The 14,005-nt window shown below is 47.1% G+C and overlaps 1 long non-coding RNA gene across 1 annotated transcript; it reads right to left on the bottom strand.

Annotated features, from left to right (window-relative positions):
• Positions 1-9,136: 9,136 nt before the first annotated feature.
• Positions 9,137-9,904, bottom strand: LOC144406309 (uncharacterized). Its single transcript, XR_013467582.1, has 2 exons — positions 9,531-9,904; positions 9,137-9,450 (listed from the first exon to the last, which is right to left on the bottom strand). It is a non-coding gene; the product is annotated as an uncharacterized LOC144406309 (long non-coding RNA).
• Between the last annotated feature and the right edge of the window lie 4,101 nt (positions 9,905-14,005).

The following is a 14,005-nucleotide window of genomic DNA, read 5'->3' on the forward strand; positions in this document are numbered from 1 at the left end:
CAAATATCTGGAGATTACTAACCCTTGTTTTAATTTCCATGAAAAGTTTACCCATATTATGAAATAACCAGGGCTATGTGTTAGGAACACTCAGCTCTGAGGAGTAGGTGCATTCAAAGTTATCTTAGCTCAACATACACTGCTCACTGACTGTTTAATCTGAGAAATGCTGTGGCGTCCTTGAATTTGTGTTTTTTGACATGAGTCTGAGGGGGTAGCTACTTCCGTAAACAATTAATCACGGCAGAAAATGATGCAAGACTGTAAAAATTGTCTTTTCACTTGTATTCAATTTAAAAACGAGACTTTCTGTTGCACAACTTACTATAGAGTAGATAAGATGACCCTAAATGATAATAAATAAAAAGCTTTGTCAAGCTCTTTAAACGAGTGCCGCTTTGCAGAGTGCATAGAGGAGGAAGTGGTTAAGGGGCACTTTTCTGTATTTGTAGTGATTGACGTTCATATGACGGTTGTTTGCTACACATAGGATGTACATGGGTACAGTGGTGCTTTGTGCTGCCAACACGTTCAGAGGGACAATGTGACCATGGTGTTGTTCACCAGGCGAACACATTTGCCCCCCTTAGTAAAGCGTAATAGCAAGCCAACATGTGCGAATTAGAACTAAGCACAAAGTGAAACTGAGGCTGATGGAGATCTTCATAGTTTTTACCTTAATAAACCACAGGACATAATGGGGGGGGGCTGAACAGTATTATTAAAATTCTCGATATATATTTCACTGAATAATTGAAAACCTTGACCTGCTGGCTGAAGTCAAAGGATTTTTTCAGTTTCACTGAAACTCAAGTACCTGCAACTGTGGTTTAAAAATGGAAACCACAAGAGTTTTTAACTCTAAATGTGAATAATTATAACTCATCTAAAAATAAATCATCAGGCAATAGATTTTTGTGATGTGAGGTTTATATTTTCACCGAAGCAATTATGGAACTATTAAGAACCTCTGTTCAGCAACCAGGAAATTAGTTTTTTCGAATAACCATAAAAAAAGCTCCTGTAAATAAAGGTACTGAAGTTGTCCGGTACCGGCCGCTGTGTACTTGGCACAATGTTGCAAACTTTCTTGTCTTGATAACAAAGTGAGTTTGTGGATTAGAAGATTTGGGGTACTGTGTTTCTGTTTAGTCAACAGACAGTTTATACAGTTCTGGGCCCCGTTCCTCGTACGTGGCTAACTGAGTTAGCTGGATTATTTTCAGAATGAGATTCTGGTTCCACAAGCAAATTTGGCAAAATCACCATAGCAACACATTCAAAAACTGCTCAGACCCAGGTCAAGTCAGTTGGATAAACTCACCACTAACTGGAAAAAAGACCAGCTCTCTTCCTCAGTGATGAAGGCACGATATAATAGTTGGATTAATGTTTCATAGAGAGTTATTTCAGATGAAAGTAATCCGTTATCACATCACAATGACTTCCTATACAAGTGCCTTCAGAACATTCATTTAAGACCTTCTCGAGCCGTATGTGGTAACACCACACACAACGGCATGTGTGTGGTTCACTGTCTCACCGACTGAAAACAGAAACAAGAATCGAGAAGTGTCAATGCACACATAACTAAACTTGTGACACACCAACACAGAGCAAAATGCAAACAAAACAAAGTGCATTTAATTCCTGAGAATACCATAAAATGAGCTCCTTTTGCACCCACGTAAACAGCTCAAATGACAATGCCGTGAGATGTAAAATGTGTTTATTTATATCTACCCGGGAAATTAAGTCTTGAGCCTGCCACAACAGCCAGTCCTCGCTGACATGCAGGCTCTAATCCTGTGACCGCTGAACAAAGGTAACCATGGTAATGTGTCCGTTCGTGGGTAGGCAGATGAGGCCAAGTGAGAATAGGATGTGGTTTATGAAATGGCTGAATTGACTTCTATAGCTGTGGGGGGTGTGAGGGGGAGGAATTGTAAATAGCCTCCATGGACCTCACTAGAAGAAAAGCTGAACAAGATATAATGATCAATAACCAATCACTGGATAGAAGTGCTGTAGTATGCTGCAATATACTGTATTTCAATCAGGAGAGACTCATTTAATTGAATAATACTTTATTACACATGCATCAAATATGAATTGTGCAACGTCTTTGCCGATTGGACTCCAGGTTCTCTCCCTTCGTCAGGGTGCCGGAACAGTAGCAGAATACGCAGTGGATCTTCGGATCCTAGCTACAGAGAGTGGGAGGACACTGCCTTGCAGAGTGTTTTTGTCTACGGGTTAGCGGAGAATATCAGGGATGAGCTAGCTACTAGGGAGGAGACAGACAGTTTAGACTCCCTAATTTCCCTATCCACCCGCCTAGATAACCGGATCCGAGAGTGCACCATCTGCAGACCAGCCTCCACCTCTTCCACTCAGCTTCAAGCAGCGCCGCAGCTTAGAGATGACAATCAGACTGCCCTGGGCCCGCCCTCAGCATTCGACCCTCACTTTTCACTGAGGAGCCGATGCAGTTGAGTCGCGTCCGTCTCCCGTTTTCAGAGCACCAAAGGCGCGCTAGGGCAGACATGTGTGCTTATTGCGGTCAGGCTGGCCACTACCTCGCCTCCTGCTCCCTCCTGCCAAAAGACTAGGCTCATCAGTTTCTGGAGGGGTCCTGATGAGCCATACCTCCTACTTCAGCCCTTCTATCCTGTACACCAATGAAGCCATATCTTATGTGGATGTGCGCCATCGTCGCTCAGGCCGGGAATATTGACCTACCTGTCCCTAAGAGGGTCAACGCCCTGGATGGACAACTCCTGGCTAATATACGGTAATCACCATGGGTCCGTAGAGCGACTGATCATTTCCTCACCACATGTTCCAGTGGTTTTCAGCCAATCTTGGCTGAGACGTCACAACCCCCACATTGATTGGTCCACAGGGGCTGTAGTTAGTTGGAGTACATTTTGCCACTCTCACTGTCACCAGTCCGCATCAGCCCCCATTAACGTAACTGCAACAACCCCTATTGAGCCGCCTAACCTCATGTTAGTGCCACCCATTTATCATGACTTAGGAGGTATTCAGCACTCAGCGAGCCCTAACCCTGTCCCACATAGGCCCTATGACTGTGCCATCAACCTGCTTCCTGGTGCCCCCCTACCCTCCAGCCGCCTTTTCAAGATCTCCCACCTTGAAAGAGAGGCCATGTAGAAATACATCCACGACTCCCTGGCAGCTGGGTTAATCCGACCGTCCTCGTCGCCGATGGGGGCTGGTTTCTTTTTTGTGGACAAGAAGGACCACACACTTCGTCCCTGCATCCACTACTGGGGTCTTAACGATGTCACCATCAAGAACAAGTATCCTCTCCCCCTCATCGACCCCGCATGTGAGCCCCTTCTCAAGGCCACCATCTTCTCAAAATTGGACCTCCGTAACGCCTACCACCTCATTCGGATACAGGACGGAGATGAACGGAAAACCGCTTTTAACACCGCACTAGGCCATTTTGAGTATCGGGTCCTGACTTTCGGTTCACCAACGCCCCAGCAGTGTTCCCAACCCTTGTGAACAACGTCCTTCGGGACATGCTCAACCACTTTGTTTTTGTTTATATTGATGACATACACATCTTCTCCCAGAACATGGAGGAACACATTAAGCATGTCAGGCTAGTGCTACAAAGACTACTTGAGAACAAACATTTTGTTAAGGCTGAGAAATGTGAATCCCAAGTCACTACACTGGGTTTCCTTGGATTCATGATGCAGCCGGGGCAGGTGAGGGCGGATGCAGCCAAAGTGCAGGCAGTGGCAGAGTGGCCATACCCACCACTCGAAAGCAGTTGCAGCGCTTTCTATGATTTGCCAACGGTTTATCCGGAATTACAGCAGGGTGAAAACTCCTTTTACACAACTCATCTCCACTGCCGTACCCTTTCAATGGACTCTAGAGACCAACGCGGCCTTCACACTAAAACACCTATTCACCACTGCCCTGGTATTAATTCATCCTGACTTGCAGTTTGTTGGAGGTTTGTGGAGGTGGATGCCACCGGTTCTGGTGTGGGGGCTGTTCTCTCTCAGTGGTCTCCACAGGAGGAACTCCTCCGCCTCCTGCGTGCTGGCCACAGTCACGTGGGGAGTAGAGTCTCTCATCCAGAAGGCCCAGCACTCCCATCCAGATCCAGGCGGTGGTCGTCCCAACCGCTTCTTTGTGCCGGACACAGTCAGATCCCAGGTACTACTTGCTTTTGTTCACCAACGGTTTTGGTGGCCATCCATGTCCCGAGATACCCATGCATTTGTGTCAGCCTGTTCAGTTTGTGCTCGCAGCCAGGTGTCCCATCAAACCCCAGCTGGTCAGTTGCAGCAATTGCTTATTCCCCACCGTCCAAGGTCTCACATCGCTGTGGATTTTGTAACAGGCCTGCCTGCATCTGTGGGCAATACCACCATTTTATCCGTTGTGGACCGTTATTCCAAGGCTGTGCATTTCATTCCCCTCACCAAGTTGCCTTCGGCCCTAAAGACTGCTGACCTACTGGTCCTTCATGTTTTCCGACTCCACGGCATTCCCCTGGATGTTGTGTCGGACAGAGGGCTGCAGTTCTCGTCACAGGTCTGGAAGACTCTCTGTCGAGCGCTGGGGGCCACTGCTAGTCTCTCCTCTGGTTACCATCCCCAGATGAATGGCCAGACGGAACGAGCCAACCAGGATCCAGAGTCGGCTCTGCGGTGTGTCACTGCTCACAACCCGTCTTTCTGGTCCATGCACCTGCCGTGGGTTGAGTATGCACACAATGCTCTCACTAGTACCGCCATTGGCATGTCCCCCTTCATGGCCTCCTTGGTATCAGCCCCCTGTTTCCGGCCCAGGAGAGCACAAACGAACAGATTCAAGATACATGACTTGAGGCATTGCATCACATTTTCACCCTCTCGACTGTAACGCAAGATCAATATAATATTAGTTTCCTTGTTTTTTTTTACTCCGACGGGCAGTGTTTTGCGATGCACCTGTCATCACAACAGCCGCTGTCTCCGCTCCGCCGGACGGCGAGTAAAGAGTAAAGGGAGTATGGGGGGCGCGTTGCTTAGAAAAACCAGCGCACAGGTCATCAGTCCACTTAAAAGTCAGCCTACGGGTTATTTTTCTCAACCTCTGAAGTCACCTTAGAGAACTCTCTTCAGGAATCTTCAATCGTCACTAATCACGACTGCCACGGAGCAAATACCACCCAGAACGTATTTAATCTCCCAATACATTTGATGTTTTCTAAGGCTCGGAAAAAACAAAGATAATTTAGACTTAAAAGGTGACCACTGTACATCTTCTCCAAGCTACACGGGACCTGCCCGGCCTGGAGCAGAGCTCCTAAAGACGTCACTGTCCCGCCCCATGTGTTATGAGGTGTGGAGTGAGTGGGTACAAGTGTCAGCCTGACCCAGGGGCTCACCGGAATCCGCTGCTCGGACCCCTCGCAGGAGGTCGGCGGGTCTCAGTGAAAAAACTCTTCAAAGGCTCAGAGCGAACTCGGTTTATTGTTTCTTGAGGAGCGTGAACGACGGAGGGTTGAGCGTTTGTGTTTTAACTGTGGTAAAGCTGGACACTTTCGGATCACCTGCCCACGTCGTATGACTGGATCAGAACAGCCGCTACGAGTGAGTACGCTTCTCTGTCTGTAAGAATACGTGTTCAAGATTTGGAGCCTGGTCGGGGTTATCAAAAATTCAGCCGAATAACTTCTCTCGTTCTGGAAAATTTGTCAGATCACAGGTCAAGTATCAGCGCTGCGTTTGCAAAGGCAGGAGCAGTTCAGGCAGCACACAGGCCGGAAGAACAACTAACATCAGCAAGAACATCATGTTTTATAACCCTTGAAAGACAGAGAAGGAAATATTTCTATTGGCCCTAAACTGGCGTAGAGGAGGACTTTCCACCCCTCGCATCTAAGATCCGGTCACATCCAATGTCCAGACTCCTGACTTAACGTAAACATCGTAAACAGAGTGTGTATGTTGAATAGTGTTGGTGTGTCTCTAACCCCCCTTTGGCTGGTAAATCTTCTAGTTGACCCGCAGACCTTACATTCCTCAGCCAGGACATAAACTGACTCCCCATCCTGTCAGACTCGTGTCTGCCTGCTTGGCAGATCCTGCTTCCCCCCTTACCTAACTTTTAAATCAAGACAAGACAGCAAACCCCCAACTAAGCCCATGAAAATAACTTTTGATTATCATGTCCGAATATTTCTCAGCACCAATGCCTTTTACCTGTCACTGTCTCTGGGAGTATGGGTCAGGCAACCGTTTTATCCATTAACTTCGTAAGTCAACGCCTGGTTCAACAACTTCAACTGCCTACGTCACCCTGTTCTCCTCCACTACCGACTACATCCATTGACAATCAGCCCTTTGGTTCTGGCTTCGTTACCCTGGCTACAGTCCCGGTTACTCTGGTTGTGGGTGTTCTTCACTCAGAGAAATTATCTGTTAGTTATAGATCACATAACGAACAATGTTATTTTAGGGTTACCTTGGCTCGCTTATCATGAACCACAGATTTGGTGGTTCTACCTGGTCTACTAATGAACTGCTCCGTTGGGGTAGCAAGTGTGTTTCCCACTGTCTGGCTACACCCATCAGAGCAACCATAATTGAGAGCCCATCAGTCGCTGTCACACCAGATGTCCCCTCAGCCTATTTAGACCTGGCAGCAGTCTTCAGCAACAGGAGCGCCATCTACCTGCCACCACACAGACCGCTACTCCACCCAGAGGTAGGATTTATCCATTATCATTGCCCGAATCCCAAGCTATTGAAACTTATGTGGAGGAGGCTCTCGCCAATGGTTTTGTCCGCCTACAACCTCATTCGCCTCAGGGACGGTGAAGAATGGAAGACTGCTTTTCACACAATGACAGGCCATTATGAGTATCTGGTGATGCCCTTTGGATTATCCAACACCCCTTCAGTGTTCCAGGCTTTTGTTAACGAAGTTCTTCGTGAATACATTGGCAAATGTGTGATCGTGTACATTGATGATATTCTGGTCTACTCCTCAGATCTGGGTGAGCATGTCAAGCATGTACGCCAAGTCCTCAACAAACTCCTTGAAAACCGTCTGTATGTCAAACTGGAGTGTGAGTTCCACAAAACCGAAGTACAGTTTCTGGGGTACAGAATATCCTCCCAGGGGGTCCAGATGGATGAGGGTAAAGTCAAGGCAGTGGTAAACTGGCCTGAGCCCCAGACCGTTAAAGAGCTTCAGCGTTTTCTGGTCGTTGCAAATTTTTACAGACGCTTTGTTCGCAATTTTAGTTCAGTTGCTGCACCCCTAACGTCTCTGTTAAAAGGGGCCATCAAGAGGCTCTGTTGGAATGATGCTGCCGACCTGGCCTTCGGGAAGTTAAAGAGCATGTTCACCTCAGCGCCTGTCCTCAAGCATCCGGATTCGGATCTCCCCTTTGTTGTTGAGGTAGATGCATCGGAGTCTGGGGTGGGAGCCATTCTCACCCAGCGCCATGGTAAGCCCGCCAAGTTACACCCATGTGCTTTCTTTTCTCTCAAATTGACCTCTGCAGAAAGGAATTACGATGTAGGAAATCGAGAACTCCTGGCGATCAAACTTGCCTTTGAAGAATGGTGGCATTGGCTGGAAGGCGCCAGGCATCCTTTCCTGGTGCTAACGGACCACCGTAATCTAGGATCTAGTGGGCCGGTTTCGGAGACAAGGCTCAAGCCTAGTCCCAGACTAAAATGCTGTTTGAGCTGGCTTAACTGAAATTCACTTGCACAGACGTAGCTTAAAATACTCGTGGATTAAGCCTGTTCTGGATTAAACAAACCCGATTGCAAAATTGAGCATTAGAGCTACTCCAGGACTAAATTGGACTGAATTGAAGCTTAAACTAATCTGCCAAGGAGGCAGGTTTAACTCCCGCTTAGTAGGCTAGGCTACTGTTTGTGAAACTGAGCTTGGATTGTTTGGGAGCATGGACTATTTGGAATATCTAAATGAGGACCAACATGCACGACAAAGGCCAGCCAGACGAATACTGCTGGATAGGAGTGATCCATTGAATCAGTTTGATGAAATAACTTTTCGAGACCGCTTTCGTATGCACAAGGAAAATGCATTGGAGATAATTACTTTGCTTGAGCCTAGACTTTCCTCTCTGTCTCAAAGAGGAAGGCCTGTGTCCAATCAACTGCAAGTTCTGATCACTTTGAGGTTCTTGGCATGTGGAATCTTTCATCGTGAAACTGGTGATTTGTGTGGTGTCAGTGAACCAACTGTATGTAGAATAGTTCACAAAGTCTGCAGTGCCATTTGTGAACTGAGGAGTCTTTACATCAAGTTCCCTGATGCTGCTGGGCAAGCCAACTATAAAGTGCAATTCTATGAATATGGGCACTTTCCAGGAGTGATTGGCTGTATAGACGGATGTCATGTTCCCATCAAGTGTCCATCAACTCCTGATGCAGAGGAATACAGGAATCGTAAGAACTGTTTTTCAATCAATGTTCAGGGTGTATGCACTCCTAATTTGGAGTTTTCAAACATTGTTGCCCGTTGGAAAGGTGCAACCCATGATTCAAGGATTTTTCTCAACTCTTCATTGTGTGCACAATTTGAGAGTGGACAACATAGTGGACTACTACTTGGTGATAGTGGATATGGTCAGAGTAACTATTTATTCACACCACATCTAAATCCCACAACAGCTGAGCAGCAAAGGTACAACAGAGCTCATATCCGTACTAGAGGGATGATCGAGCGTATGTTTGGAGTATGGAAAACTCGATTCCAGTGCTTACGAAATACGATTCGTTTCAAGCCAAGAAGATGCTGCAAAGTGATCATTGCTACAGCTGTGCTGCACAACTACCTGAAGCAGCATGGCTGTCCTGACCTGCCAATGGAAGATCAGGATGATGCAGATGTGCCCATGGTGGCAGAGGCAGCCAATGACCAGCGAGGACTTGCACACAGAGCTGCTTTCACAGTGCAGCACTTCAGCATTTAAATATGGAATGTATCCATTATGGTATGGTGGTGCTTGCATACTGTTTCTGTACAAAATTACAATAATGTAGCAAAATTAAACTAGTGAACCAAGTCGGGTAAAATGTAGTTTGTGATGATTAATACTCACTCACACGCCAAATGACAATACATTTATTTTTATTTTTCACAATTCCTCATATTCACCATGGCTACTAGTATGCAGAATTCTTTTTTGGAGCATAGCCCTCTCTCCCAATTTCATATCCAGTTCAACCTCTAGAATTCTCATTTTCATTTCATGTTCTTCTTTTAAATATTCAATTTTACGCTCATGAAATTCTCTGGCTAACTTTTCATGCATAGTTATCTTTTTTGGTCTCTGTTGGATGGTAGCAGCTTCATCTCCCAGGGGTGCCATAGCAGATGTGGAGGGTTCAGGCTCGTTGTGAACTGGCTCTTGATTGGTTTCCTCTGGAAAAAAAGACCACTGTTCCAAACTCAAATCAACTAATATGGTCCTGTAACCAATTTACTTCCTAAGGTATATTTACCATTTGTGCTCAGTTCTCCATGTTCACTGTCCAAATGGTCATTGTCTGGTATACCATCCAGAGGTTGCTGGTGCTCTATTATACCAGACAGCAAGTCACCCAATTCATCACATGTGTCCTTTATTGGTGGTCCACCACCTGTAATAAATCGCTCTCTTCTGCTTGCTGCATTCTCTTTTTTTAATCCCAGTTTAATGTTCTTCCATAGAACCTATGAAGGCAGATATCATTCATTAGTTTTCTTTTTTGATGTCACAAAAATAGTAATATGGGAAATCTGAAATACTGGTACTGATAAGGCATAATAAAAATAAGTTTGTCTCCTGATAATTTAGGTCATGGTGGAGAAATGATTGTATATTTCTTTCCCCCTCACATATAGGTATGGATTTTCCTTTGTGCAACATATCTTACTCTACCACCATGTTTAACATGCATATGCCCCTTTAAAATAGGTTACTATCCTTTTAAACAGGATATTCATTCAATGTGAATGCTACAAGCAGCAGGAGTATTGTATTTGGGTAGGCCATAAATAAGCAGGGTATAGGCAACAGGAAACAAACACATATTTTTGTGCCTAATAATGAAGATTAACTCACCTGCAGTTGTTGTACTGTTCTTGTGGTGACATCTTCATTTGCATTGAATTCTTTGCCAATTGCAGTCCAAGCACTTCTTTTCTTATGTTCAATAGCAGCAGTATGGATTTTGCTTTCAATGACTGGATGGTTCGATACAATTAGTTTTAGTAGTGCTTTTTCATGCTCACTATAATTTTTGGAGCGAATTCTCTTTGCCTCTGACATTGTGTTGTCTCAAAATTCACTGCAACAATGGTGTTTCATACTCCATTTCAGGTTTTCATGAGCACAATTGGACCAACAGCCTGTGCTTCCACTTAGTCTAATGAGGCTTGAACCAGGTGTTCTCATTAAGCTTACTCCAGGACTCCATAGTCTCAGACTAACTAAGCCAAATTTATGCCATGTTCATGCAAGCCACTTAAATAGCCAGGATTAACTAGTCTGATTTAGGCCTACTTCAGTCTTGATTTAAGCCCTGTCTCCGAAACCGGCCCACAGTGTTTTTCAACCAGAGGCCGTCAGGTGTGCCATGAAAAAAAAATCATTTTTTACATACTGTCACTTCATTGGTGAAAAAAAAAAGCCAACTTGTGTGTTTGTGTGTGTGTGTCGTCGCGCTGTTGTGTTGGTGGTATGAAGGCTCAATACTCCCCTCTGCCTGTGGGTGGCGGTACGCAGCGTAATTAATAGGCAGATTTGGTGAGGCGACAATTTAAAAAAGTGAGATTTAAGGCCGGCGCATGCTTCTGCGTTTGCGTCGTTGCGTTGACGCACTCGTTTCAATTCATGGTTCTGTGTGTGTTGCAGAGCAATTCACCTCCAGAACAACAGGCGGAGTGACGTGTTTTGTTGAAGACGACCTAAAGAGTCACGTCTATTTATTTATTTGTTTATTTATTTATCATAGACTATGTTAAGTCTAATAAAACACAACAAATAGAACACGCGTTTCCCTGATTTCTTAGAGTATATTATGCTCATGCCGAAACTATGTTTGGGATTGATTTTCATATCATTTCCGGTTGTTGGTGTGCCGTGAGATTTTTTCTGTGTCTTAAGTGTGCCTTGACGCAAAAAAGATTGAAAAACACTGATCTAGAATACATACAGTCGGCCAAACGGTATCTAACGCACCCTTTCACTGGTCAGAAACAGAGTCTCGTGGCCATCTGTGAGATGTGATGTCATGCAGTACGTTAGGTCTTGTGCTGTGTGCGCACAAACCAACAAAATCTCCCCGTCAACTACCCTCAGGTCTCCTAAAACCCCTCCCCATACCTAACAGACCCTGGTCCCACATCGCTGTGGATTTTATCACTGACCTTCCCTGTTCCCAAGGTTTTACCACCATTTTGGTTGCAGTGGATAGGTTTTCCAAAGCATGCCGTCTGATCCCCCTCAAAAAGCTGCCTTCTGCCATGGAGACCGCAGAGTCCCTATTCCACCATGTGTTTCGGACTTTCGGCCTACCTGAAGAGATTGTGTCGGACAGAGGGGTTCAGTTTACCTCAAAAGTATTAGGGGTGCAACGGATCAAAAAACTCACGGATCGGATCATTTTTCGGATCAGCAAAAAAAAAAAGACAAGACAAATAAACATAAATTTTGTCTTTTGGTTCATTAAGACTTTTATATTATTAAATTAAAATACAGTATATAAAATCAACTTAAAGTGCACAAGGCATGGTATCTTCATTTTAACATAATTATTGAAAAACAACATAAAGTGCAACATAAGAAGGGACATCATCTTCCTTGAAACATGGATAGTGAAATAAAGCCTATGTGCACAATCACATCATCACAGAAGAATAAAAGACAGAAAGAAAGCAAAGCATATATGAGCTTATAATTTCAAATTATTTTTCAAAAAGACAAGGATGTCTACACTGTCTGGGGAGAGTGTGGACCTCTTTGCAGTCACTATGTCCCCTGCTGTTGAGAACACTCTCTCGAAAGGAACTGAAGAGCCTGGCACAGCGAAATAGCATCTTGGCACTATGAGGGTATTTACACTCATTGCTTTTCCACCATGTCAGTGGATCACCATCCACTGTAATGCCGCTTGCTCCCAGGTAGGATGCCACCTCCTCTTTGATGATGTCAGCAGGAGTCATGCTGTCCATGTCTTTGCTGGCAAAGGTCTCTCCTAAAAGCTCTGCCATCGCTGACTTCTTTTGTGGAGGAGATGTGTCCAAGTTTGCTCCTGTTGGCTCTGCAGCTTGACCCTGCAGAAAAAAATTAGTTGATTAATTAAACCTATTATTTATTTTCATGTTTCATAGACATAAAAAATGTGGCAATAACATTTAATAAAAGCCATTATTACTGGATTTTTTTTTTGATTTAAATGTATATGTGGTGGCGGGCGTGGTTTTGGCTCGTCTGCAGCGGGAGAGAGGGGGGAGTGGCTCAGGGAACGGTGCCAGGTGGGAGCAATTGGCATCTGCACAGCTGATGCCAATCTAACTTTGTCTTCGTGTCTTTTTAAGAGCAGTGAGAGCGGCGACAAGAGGGAGACGAGGAAGACGCGGGGACCTCACTGCTCCGTGTGTGTGTGAAAACTGCAATAAAGACATATTGTATTGCAACCAACCCTGCCGTGTCGTGCTGTCTCTGCGCCCCGAGAACCTACATCCGTGACAGTGGCACCCAACGTAGCGGGGGAACGGCGGAATGACCGACGAGCAGCAGCAGGGGATGCCGGCTCAGCCGATCCTGGCGCTGGGTCGGATGATCGGCGAGCTGGCGGCCATCCAGCGGGACCAGGCGGAGGCCAATCGACAGTTCCTGGGGGCGCTCCAAGCCCAGGTGGGGCGTCAGGCCCAGGCTCTGGAGCAACTGGCGGCGCGACCGGCCGACGCTCAGCGAACGCCCGGGCCCGCGGCGCTGACCGGACTGGCGCTCCATCGCATGACAGCGGAAGATGACGCGCAGTCTTTTTTGGAGGCCTTTGAGGCGATGGCGGAGGCGTGCAGCTGGCCGGCGGAGGAGTGGTCGGTCCGGCTTCTGCCTCTCATATCCGGGGAGGCGCAGACGGCGGCCATGGGGCTGCCACCGGCGGCCCGGCGGGACTACGCATCCGTGCGTAAGGCGGTCACCGACAGGCTGGGGCTGCTGCCAGAGGACCATCGCCGGCGGTTTCGGCAGACCAGGTTGGAGCCGGGGGACCGGCCATTCGCGTACGGACAGCGGCTCAAAGACGCCACGAACAGATGGCTGCTGCCCAACGGCGTTGGGGGGATGGAGGCCGTAATGGAGAAGGTGGTCCTGGAGCAGTTTGCGGAAGGGCTCCCGGCCCGGACGGCAGCGTGGGTGAAATACCACCGCCCACCGACCCTCAAAGCGGCCATCACCCTCGCAGAGGATCACCTGGCGGTGCACCCCAGCGGTCAGCGGGACGAGGAGGGTACGCCATCCCCGGCCCGACCAGCGCGACGACGAGAGGGGCAGCTGCCGCCGGTGGAACGACCCGTGCCGGCCCCGCGACGGACTTTGTTCCTTCCGGCCCGCTACCCGCCGACCGCAGAGCGCTCCGGTGCCCTTCCCGACCCACAGGGGGGTTCTCAAACGCCGGGGCAGGAATGTTGGAGGTGCGGGCAGCCCGGGCACCTCCGGAGAGAGTGTCCGCTGATGGAGGTGGGACAGGTGATTCGGGTTGCCGGCGTTCCAACACCCTCCCCCGGTCCGGGAGCGACGTACCGCGTTCCGGTAAGAATCCAGGGGGGTATACGCCAGGCGTTGGTTGATTTAGGCTGCATGCAGTCTATGATTCACCAGAGCCTGGTTCGGCCCAGGGCATTGGTGGAGGCGTCACGGGTGAAAATAAGGTGTGTGCATGGGGACGTTCACGAGTATCCCATAGTGTCCGTAGAATTTAGGCATAGA

The sequence above is a fragment of the Gasterosteus aculeatus genome, chromosome 4, assembly GCF_964276395.1.
Source record: "Gasterosteus aculeatus chromosome 4, fGasAcu3.hap1.1, whole genome shotgun sequence".
NCBI classification, from domain to species: domain Eukaryota; kingdom Metazoa; phylum Chordata; class Actinopteri; order Perciformes; family Gasterosteidae; genus Gasterosteus; species Gasterosteus aculeatus.